Below are 9,888 nucleotides of genomic sequence, written 5' to 3'. Positions count from 1 at the left end.
ATACAAATCAACTATTTTCTTTGATATCTAAGAACTTTTGATATGTCATTAAATACATGCATACATATTTCTATTATTTATCAAATTCATCACATATACACATTTCAATTTTAAATAATTTATTCGGTGCGTATGTGTGATAAGCTCACATACAGAAATAGACATTCAGTGACACTCATACGCACCAGTAACTACGTGTTGTTCATTTAATGAAATTAAATCTAATAATAGAATTTATTTATTAGATTTTCATAATTTAATTTGATTTAAAATGCAAAAGAAATCAAAAAACAATAGAAATCACTTAACTTAATAAAAAAAACATGTATAGAAATTTGTAATGCAAAATTATTTTTCAAGGAAAATGTAATGAAACTATTAATGGGAATGTATAGAGTAATATGTCTGTCCTTAAGTGACAGTTAGACATTTATGAAGAAGACATGAGAATAAGAAAAATATTATGTAAATCATTTTTAATTTTAAATTATTAATTTAAGAAAAGGAGGTCAAAGTTTATAGAAGATATCTATGAAATTAAAAAAATGTCTTTGTGTTATTTAGGATTTATTACTTTTGAAATGGATGTAAGAAAAAAATTTGTAGGAAATTTGGTACAAATATACTTAAAATTAATTTTTCTTAATATTTTTTAAGGGCCTAAGATTTCAGAATTTATAGTTAGAGATTTTTAAATTAGCTTTTAAAATATGATATAATTTCCAAAACTTTAGGAGAATTTCTTACCTCTAAAATTCGACGTAGTAACTATATTTATTTTTATTTAATATATTAATATAAAAATTTAAATAATTTTACAAATTTTATAGTAGTTGACTTCTGCATTTTTACAGTAAAATATAAACATTTGTTGCCACGAAATTGTTATTGCAAAAAAAAAAAAATTATAATAAAACAGTTCGAATGAACAGATCTCTTAAGTATTTCTGCTTCATATATTTAATGCTTCTTAAGGTGCGTTTTCTTCCTTTGTTTAAAAAACATTGAAAAAAAAACGTTCCAAAAAACGAAATATTCTTTCCAACTACGTTGTGCAAATGTTCATTATTTTATATTTATTGTAGGGTTCTCATTTTTCCTTTTTTGGAAACCATAAAACAAAGAATAAACTAGAATAAAAAAATATTTTCTATTAGTAGAAATTTAGGAAATGTGTTATTAAAAGAGATTTTTTGGGTATTATATTTTTATACCCTTCACCTTCGTGAGAAGGATATATTCCGTTTGTAATTTCTATAATATAATTTTTCGACAGTATATTCTGGATCCTTATAGATAGCGGCGTCGATTAAGCCATGTCCGTCTGTATGTCTGTTGAAATCAGTTTTTAGAGGACCCCAGAAATCGGCAAGATCCGAATCTTCAATAATTCTGTTAAACATGCTATTTAAAATCAGCAAAACCGATCGGTAAATAACGGAGATATGAACAAAAATCGAAACAACCTCTGAAAATTTCATCAAAAATGTCAAATTTTTTCATGCTTTGTTAAAAAAGCAACAACAACATTGTATATTGAAAAAGATGTACACATGTGTGTAGAGTATTCGGTTTTATTCAGTTGTCTATTTTGTTTTGTACATTTGGATGCTTTTGGCTCCATTGACTTGTGTATTTTATTTTTGTTTTCTTTTTGTGAATTCTGTTCGTATATTTGGATGTAGGTTGGTTTTATTGCGTTGTTTATTTTAGTTTTGTTTTTCTGTGTTTTTCGTTATGTATGTTTTGATGTCTGTTGGTTTTGATGCCTTGTGTATTTTGTTTTTTTATTTCGTTTAGAGTTTTTGTTTTGCTTTTGGTGTAATAAAAATGTAGTCGGGGAAAAATTTTAAATTTATAAAACTAATATGTTTAATACTCACTATGGTGAAGGCTATATTCGGCACAGCCGAATATAGCACTCTTACTTCTTAAATATAGAATTTTTTGATTTTCTTTTTAAATTTTTTTACAAAAAATTTTTTATATAAAAAGAAAAAATTTGTGCAAAATTTATGACGGCGCACACGATACTTTTTTTTAACAAATTGTCGCATTATAAAATGGATTGACCCTAAGTTTCGAAATTGGGCCAAGCTGCACAATATTACAGATAAATAATGACAAATTCTGCAAAAATCATTATGCGGTAAAACAATACACCTAGCGTGGTTGCCAAGTATACAGTTGTCAGCTATGACCGATCTATACGTGGATCTATATTGGGCTACAGTGCTCTAAAGACCGATAAAGTATGTTCACTTGGCCAACAAATATGATATTAGAGTGACACATTTCATGAATTAGAGTGACACATTTCATGAATAGGTTTTGGATCCCCACAGAACAGCTCCAAAAGCAGCTTTCTCAGCACTGTTCCAGCAACATTATTGCCATATGTAGTCCTTTGTCTCTTGACCCATATTAGATTAATGTTCGAATATCTCGCCATCTCGTTTAGAGACGTTCGAAAATACCACAGTCGTCACTGAAAGGGGTTTTGCCATCACCAACTCCTTTCATTGTCTTGAATGCATCAGTGGACACAAGGAAGCAATTGATAAATGGACGTAGAGATTTCTAAGAGATTTTATATTGCAATTGTCTTAAATAGAAGGTACCGATATGCAGTTATTAAGAGCATGTAAAGGTTGAGATATAAGATCAATGATCTTCGCATAATCCCTAGAACAGTCTAACCTAATTTGACAGCATTGTACAGATAAATTTTGGAAAAAATATAAAATATATGCATAAATTTTATTTAAAAAATTTGCGAAAAAGATGTGTAAAGTTTTAAAGATTTTCTTTAAAAAGATAAATGTTCGAAGATTTTTTATAAAACGAAAGATATATTTTGGAAGATTTTCTTTAATAAAATACATTTTTATAAAAAAGTTTCGTAAATTATTTTCTGTTGATTTTTTTGAAAATTTCCTGTAAAAAGAGAATTTTTCGAAAATATTTTATAAAAAGAGAAATTTTCAAATATTTTTTCTAAATTTATATAAATATTTAAAAAAAATTAAATTCAAAAAATTTTTAAAGTTTTCATATAAAAATAAGAAACAAAAGAGATTTTTTAACTAATCTATTGAAGAGTAAGTTTTGAAATTAATCATTTCCCAAGTACTTAAAACCCTAATATGTTATTGTTGTTATTTTTTGTTATTGTTCTAGTCCTGACTGTAGTTGCTGTTGTTTCCGCTGTTCTTGTTATTTTGGCGTTATGGGATTTTAAAGTACTTCGTGTAAGTAGGTGTCATTGTTATTGTTATTGTTTTTTTTTTTTTTTTTTTTTGAGTGAAACTGCTGTTTGTTTACTTATATTGTTGTTACTTTTATTAAGTTTGTTTTCTATTCAATGCTTTTTAGTTGTTGTTGTATTTGCTTTTTGTTTTCAATGATGTTTTTTATTTAAACATTTAAAAGCTTTTGGTATTTTGTGGGGTCATTAGCTAGTAATAGTATACAGATATGTATGTATGTGTATAGCGAAATGTTCAGAGGGGTTTGAGTGTAAGTAAACAGATATTTAGAATAAGAAAAACATTGTTTATTTAAGTTTTCTTTGGTTTATTCTTTTTGTTTGTATGTTTTTGGAGTATTACTTTTTTTGTATATTTATTATTTCTTTATAGACTTTAAGACTCGTGTGAATTCATGGCAAATGTGTATTTTGTTTATCTAAAGAGTGTAAAAGACGATTGTTTAAAATTTAAGTTTATAGAAAAGTTTTAGCGTCAAATTTGCAAAAGTTCGATGTTTGGGGAAACAAAGAATTGTAATTACTTTGTAAAAGTATTAATCGCTTGATTTCTAAGGTGAAAATTTATGGCATTTTAATGATTTAAATAATTTTTGTTTAGGTATTTAACAATTGTCCAATGTAAAGTGCTCTTCTTATAATGATTTACGACTGACAATATCGAAAAAACAACATTTTGCAATTACAAATTCCAAGCAATAACTACTAGTTATCTACTAATACAATAAAAAACTAATTCTAAATTCTATATATAATAAATATTATAAATGCAAGTTTCATTACACAGAATAAACTATATGTACTTATACTAAATTAACTATGATAACCTCATAGTAATTGTTTTGTTCATTTAATATATTTACAGTTTTAGTTAGAAATCACAGATTTGTATTTAAAATATATTTAGTGTATATTATTAGTTATTAAGTATCGATAATGATAACTTACTATTTAGGTATTTTGAAATGCATATTTACTTGTTAAAATATACATACATATTAACAAATTCTCTATAATATATTTCCAAATTAGTTTAGCACAAAACATGTTATCTTGCTTACAAATTTACTTACATCTTAGAATATGTAGTGTTTATTTACACAGATAAATACACTTATATTGAATTCTCAGATTTACAAGCCATAATTATTTGATGATTTATTAATTGCTAATCATTTATTCTCTTTAGTAGTAGTAAAATTTTGTAATTTAAAATGAAATCCTTAAATACCAAAATGATTTCGTATGTGTTCTGCATAAAATAGAAATCCAAAAAGAGAATACATTAATTGTAGCTAACAAAGTTACAACAATAACCATAGATTTGCATACATACTTATAAAAGACATTTGAATTCTACCTATTGCATGTATGTAAATAGAAACTATAATTACTTCAAGTATTTCCAACTATTAAATGATAACTATTTTTTTTATCCCATAAAGCATACATACTATCTGTAGTATAAAATATTAATTTATGTAAAAGTATTTGTGTTACTTACCACACACTATCTTAAAATTATATTTCAATAAATTTTCTTTAAACTTTATCCAATACAAATTTCCCAAGTCAAGGATTATTTTTAAAACAATAGATTTAGTTAAATGTAAAATAAATAATTTGTCAATTTTTACTAATAAATTATGAATCAAAGTTAAATTGTACAAATAATTTAATTTGTAAGATAAAAAATTATTGCAGTATTTTTATATCCAGTATAAAACCAAGTAAATTTTGTTACTTGATATGTAAATATGTGCATTTTGGAAGCCAACTCTATTCGTTCCATTTACCTTTGATAGATGGTAAAAATGCAACAACAACATTGCTTATTAGAAAACACATACGTTTGAATGTGTGTTAGATTCATTGCTATGCGTGGTTTTGTTTTGTTTGACGTACTTGATGTTGTTTGATTTGTTTTGCAACTGCTAAAGTAATGGTGGAGTCGAAAACAATTAAATAAATTTAAAATTTTATAAAACAAATCAGACTTCTTATTTGTTTATTAATTTTTTAGCAGAAAGTTTTTTGCACAAAATTTTAAAAATTTCTTTTTCGACTTATTCCGTTATTGCATTTTAACACTGATGTGTAAGTGTTTGCAAGTGTTTGTGTAAATAATAAGTACAATTTGTTTAATACGATTCTTGCATTAAAACAAATTTGTTTAATAGTTATATGTATATGATAAATATTGCCCATGTATGAAACTAGTATATTTCGGTTTTTAAAAGAACATTTATTATATTAAAACATGACCAATAGATTGGTACTGATTTAGTTAAGACAAAACAATTTTTTGTTTTAAACTTAAACTTTAGTTTCGTCAGATTAATTTATTTGTCTAGGCTTTTGTTTGGTTTAACGTTCGATAAGAACATTATGAAAGAGCTATCTGATTTCAATTATAGAGATCCTTCTAATAAATACATCATTTATATATATATGTAAGCATATTATCAAATTCATGTATATTTGCAATAATTTGTACATGAATGAGGAATTAAATACTTCTGTTGAAAGTACATTTATACATAATATAAATAAATATAGAAATTTAATATTATACGAGGATAATCTAAAAAGATTTTCCTTAACTTGTGACAATTAATTGTATTTAATTTTCTGAAATGCTTTAATAATATACGTCTTTTCAATGTGAGATTCTTATAAGCGAACTATTATTTGCAAGCTTTATTATTTATCTGCAAAGGTTAAAAACCATAAAAAATCCTTGCCTTTGCTATTTACACAAAATATTAACCGTAGACTTTGCAATAGTAAATTTTATAACAGGACCTCTTATTTAGTATTATATGTAAGTAAAAATACATTTAAATGTAAGCATGTATGTTTCTGTAAAATTTTATTGTAAAGGATTAATATTTACATTTACTTATTTATTACTTTACATATAACAGTAGTTGTAGTTGTTCATAAGTATAAGTAAGTATGAAAGTGTTATTTTTAAAATTATTTATTTTTGTCTTTGCAAAAGTTTAACAACATTTACACTTAAAATATGTTAAATTTATATACATTTATTGTACTCATACATGTAGTATTTTAATGCATATGTATGAGTGATTTGTAAAATATGTATATTTTATTAACCATGTAAATGAATTTGAGTTTTTGATTGTGTATGATGTTGTCCAAAAGGATTTTGTAATATTTCATTTTTATATTTACATTTACAAAATTAGGTATATTTATTTTGTATTTTGAAACAAATGGAATAGTGTTATAAAAATATGTATAAGAATTTTGTTATAAAATTTTTGTAGAGTAGAAATATGATATGTTATTTTTTAATTGAAATATTGAACTTAAAGGTTGAACCCACCGAAATCGTACAATTTTTTTATAGTTTATAACTTCAAAACTAATTGACAATTGAAATTTTAATTAAAATAGCCGATAAATAGATTTTTAATTGTTAATTTGTTTTAAAAAAATGGCATCAGACATAAATTGGAGAAAACTTAGTTTAATTAAAAATTGTTCGATTTTGGTGGAATCCGCCTTTAAATTAGCATATTCTGATAATCTTTGTTCATCTGAATTAACAACTCGTTTTTAAACATTTTTATTGCCATCATCTATATAAGTATATACGTTTGTCGTTTCATTAGATCGATTAGCAGAGCCAATTAAGTTCTTTCTGTCAGTTAAGATTAACTTTCTGATGATTCCAGATACCTGCGGTATTTAAATCATTCATAGTTATAATACACAGACATCGAAAGACTTTAAACATAAAATCAGCAAAATTGGTTCATGAATTAATAAAACCACAACAACATGCAGCTTTATTATACCCAACATAACCTTATTGGAGAGGGTATAATGTGTTTGTGCTGATGTTTGTAACACCCATTTTAATGTACACCAATCGGTTCAGAATCATATATGTTGTTTTGTCCAATGACGAATCCTATTAAAATAGGAGCACTTTTTTAAATTTATTCATCCAATAAGGCTTTTGAGTTCAAAGTATGTTTGTATTTCTTAAGAAGCGGCAGGCTTTGCGAATTTTGTTATAATAAACTTTCAATTTCCTTGAAAACACCATTATCGCAATTTAAAACACGTGCGTATGATATTTTGTAATATATGTAATTCGAGGAATTTTTGCACATACTCTTCACAAGAATGAAATCTATTTAAAATAATTTAAATATATATATTTTTTCACTCAACCCCCATGCAACCATACACGCGAATAGTGCGTTTTAGATCATAATTATGGTAAATTTTCTTGTGTTTTAATTTTAATTTTAAATGTGAACGAATGAATAAATATATTTCTTAAATTTTATTTTAATTGTAGCTTGTATCTAGTGCAATATCACAATTTTTTAATAATATACTGAGTTAATTTAAAACAAGATTTCATAATTAATAAAATATTTTTTAAAATTTCCTAATTGACAATCGGTTATTTTTATTTGCTTATTTATATCTGCAATATTTTTATAATCTGTTGTTTTTTATTTTTTTTAATCTTACTAATGCATAAAATCAATTTTCCAATTTTTTTTCATTTGTTTACCTATCTAGGCCTAAAAATTGTTGACTTAATTTGGCGTAAAAAAACAATAATTGAAAATTAAAATAAAATGTGTTTTTAAGCAAATACAAATGGAAAATACCATGACTAAACGCTATTTCTATGAAGTTAAATATTTGATTTATGTTAAACGTTAAAGTAAATCAGTCAAAAATTTCTAACAAATCAATTGTAAATGAAAAATATTTTTACTTTGTAACTCATACCCGTTAAAAAGCTGAAAGATACAGGTAGGATAACAAATGAAAACATGTTTTCTTATGCTTTTTTGAAGAAAAAAGTCTTGGAATTTATGTGAACCGCATAGAAGAAAAAAATTTTGAATAGTAAAATACATCACAAGGTAAATAAAACATACACAGTCACAAACATAGAAAATATCAAAATTCAAGAAACGGAAATAAACACACACACACAAACTTTCACAAACAAAGACATATTCATCTTTTACTTTGTAGCAAATGATGACTAAATGCCACAGACAGACAGACAACTTTCAGGCGACAGAAACAACAACTCACGAAAAGAAAACATGTAAGGCTTCTTTTGAGAAAAATAAAAAAACAGCAAAAAAAAAAAATAAAATGAAATGCGTTAGAAGGAAGCAAAAAAGATTCTTGAAGTTATAAGAGTGGAAAAATTATATCACGTTTGAATTCGCGTAAACAAAGTCATGTGTAAGTAATATGGCAAACACAAATATAAGTCAAAAATAAAAACCCTGTAATTCAAAGTGGATCTTGTGAACTTTCAATCAGAAAGTCTCATATTGTGTTATTCTATAATGAAAATACAATTTAAGATGGATGTGTTTTGAAATAAATTCCACTGAAATATAAAATTGTTACCATATAAGGTATACTAGAGTCAAAAACGTTGACTTTTTCTAGATTACTTAGGAGAGCCCATAAGTGACTTTCTCTATGAACAATTATAGGGCATATACAGCAACACACGCATTTGTACACACTTACTCATACGAAAGTCGAGACAAACGGTTACAAAAATACCTGATTTTATAAATAAATAGATTTAAGAAGTTTTTTACTTTTATACATCTCTTTCCTCTAACTTTCTTTCAGGATTTATTTGTTTGCTATTTGTCTGTGCGTAAAATGTATAGGTATGGGTATATGTTTTATTTAGGTTGGTTTGTGTGAGTTAATGTATGTGTTTATCCTTTTAGATGTTTAGCCATGCTTTAAATAGCGATAAAACATACAGGTGAACACATTCATATTTAATATCTATGTGTATGACTTCATGAATATTAGGGCAGTACAATGCCGATTAAAAAGACATCATTTGATATGTTAAAATGAGGAATATTTCAATTAATTTTATACCCAACATCTGAAAATATTTATTTTGTAATTTCGTTTGTAAAAAAATTAAGAAATAAAAAAGTGCCAAGAGTACAAAAAAGCAATGTGAGTATGACAGGAAACTAACGAACAATAATTACAAATGATTTAACTCCTTAGTTGTGAGTATGTACTTATTTAAATTAAGTTCAAACAATGACTTAAAATGCTAAAGAAGAAATAGTGAAGTAGTATTTTTTAACATTTAACCACATTACTTTTAAATGAAAGTTTTAGTCGAGGTTCAAAAAAAGTATAAAAACTCAAGTTTTACCCCTTAACTCTTTTCTATTTTGGTTTAGGATATGTTAAACTACCCAAACATTCTTACCCCAAACATTTAATTTAAAAAAAATTTCTTCTCAGTGTATTTATATGACCAAAAATACAGCTGTGATAAAAATTACGTCGCTGCATTGCTTAGAAGAAATTTAGTAATAACTTACAAATGTACTTACTCTTTGTGTTTGATATATTGATTTCAAATTTTGTTTTTTATCAATTTACTTCTTTTTGTAAAAACTAATAGTTGACACAGTGGACGTATCCTTTTTCTTTTTCTTAATCCTTTTGTATGAACGTACTGTTCGAATGAATGTTTGTAAGACATTAAGAGTTTATTTAAAATCAATGATCTTAAGAGCTAAATACAAAAATCTTAAAACTAACTAGAACTA

This window comes from Lucilia cuprina, chromosome 3, assembly GCF_022045245.1.
Source record: "Lucilia cuprina isolate Lc7/37 chromosome 3, ASM2204524v1, whole genome shotgun sequence".
NCBI classification, from domain to species: domain Eukaryota; kingdom Metazoa; phylum Arthropoda; class Insecta; order Diptera; family Calliphoridae; genus Lucilia; species Lucilia cuprina.
The sequence above is the reverse complement of the archived record's forward strand: the minus strand, read 5'-3'. Positions refer to the sequence as shown.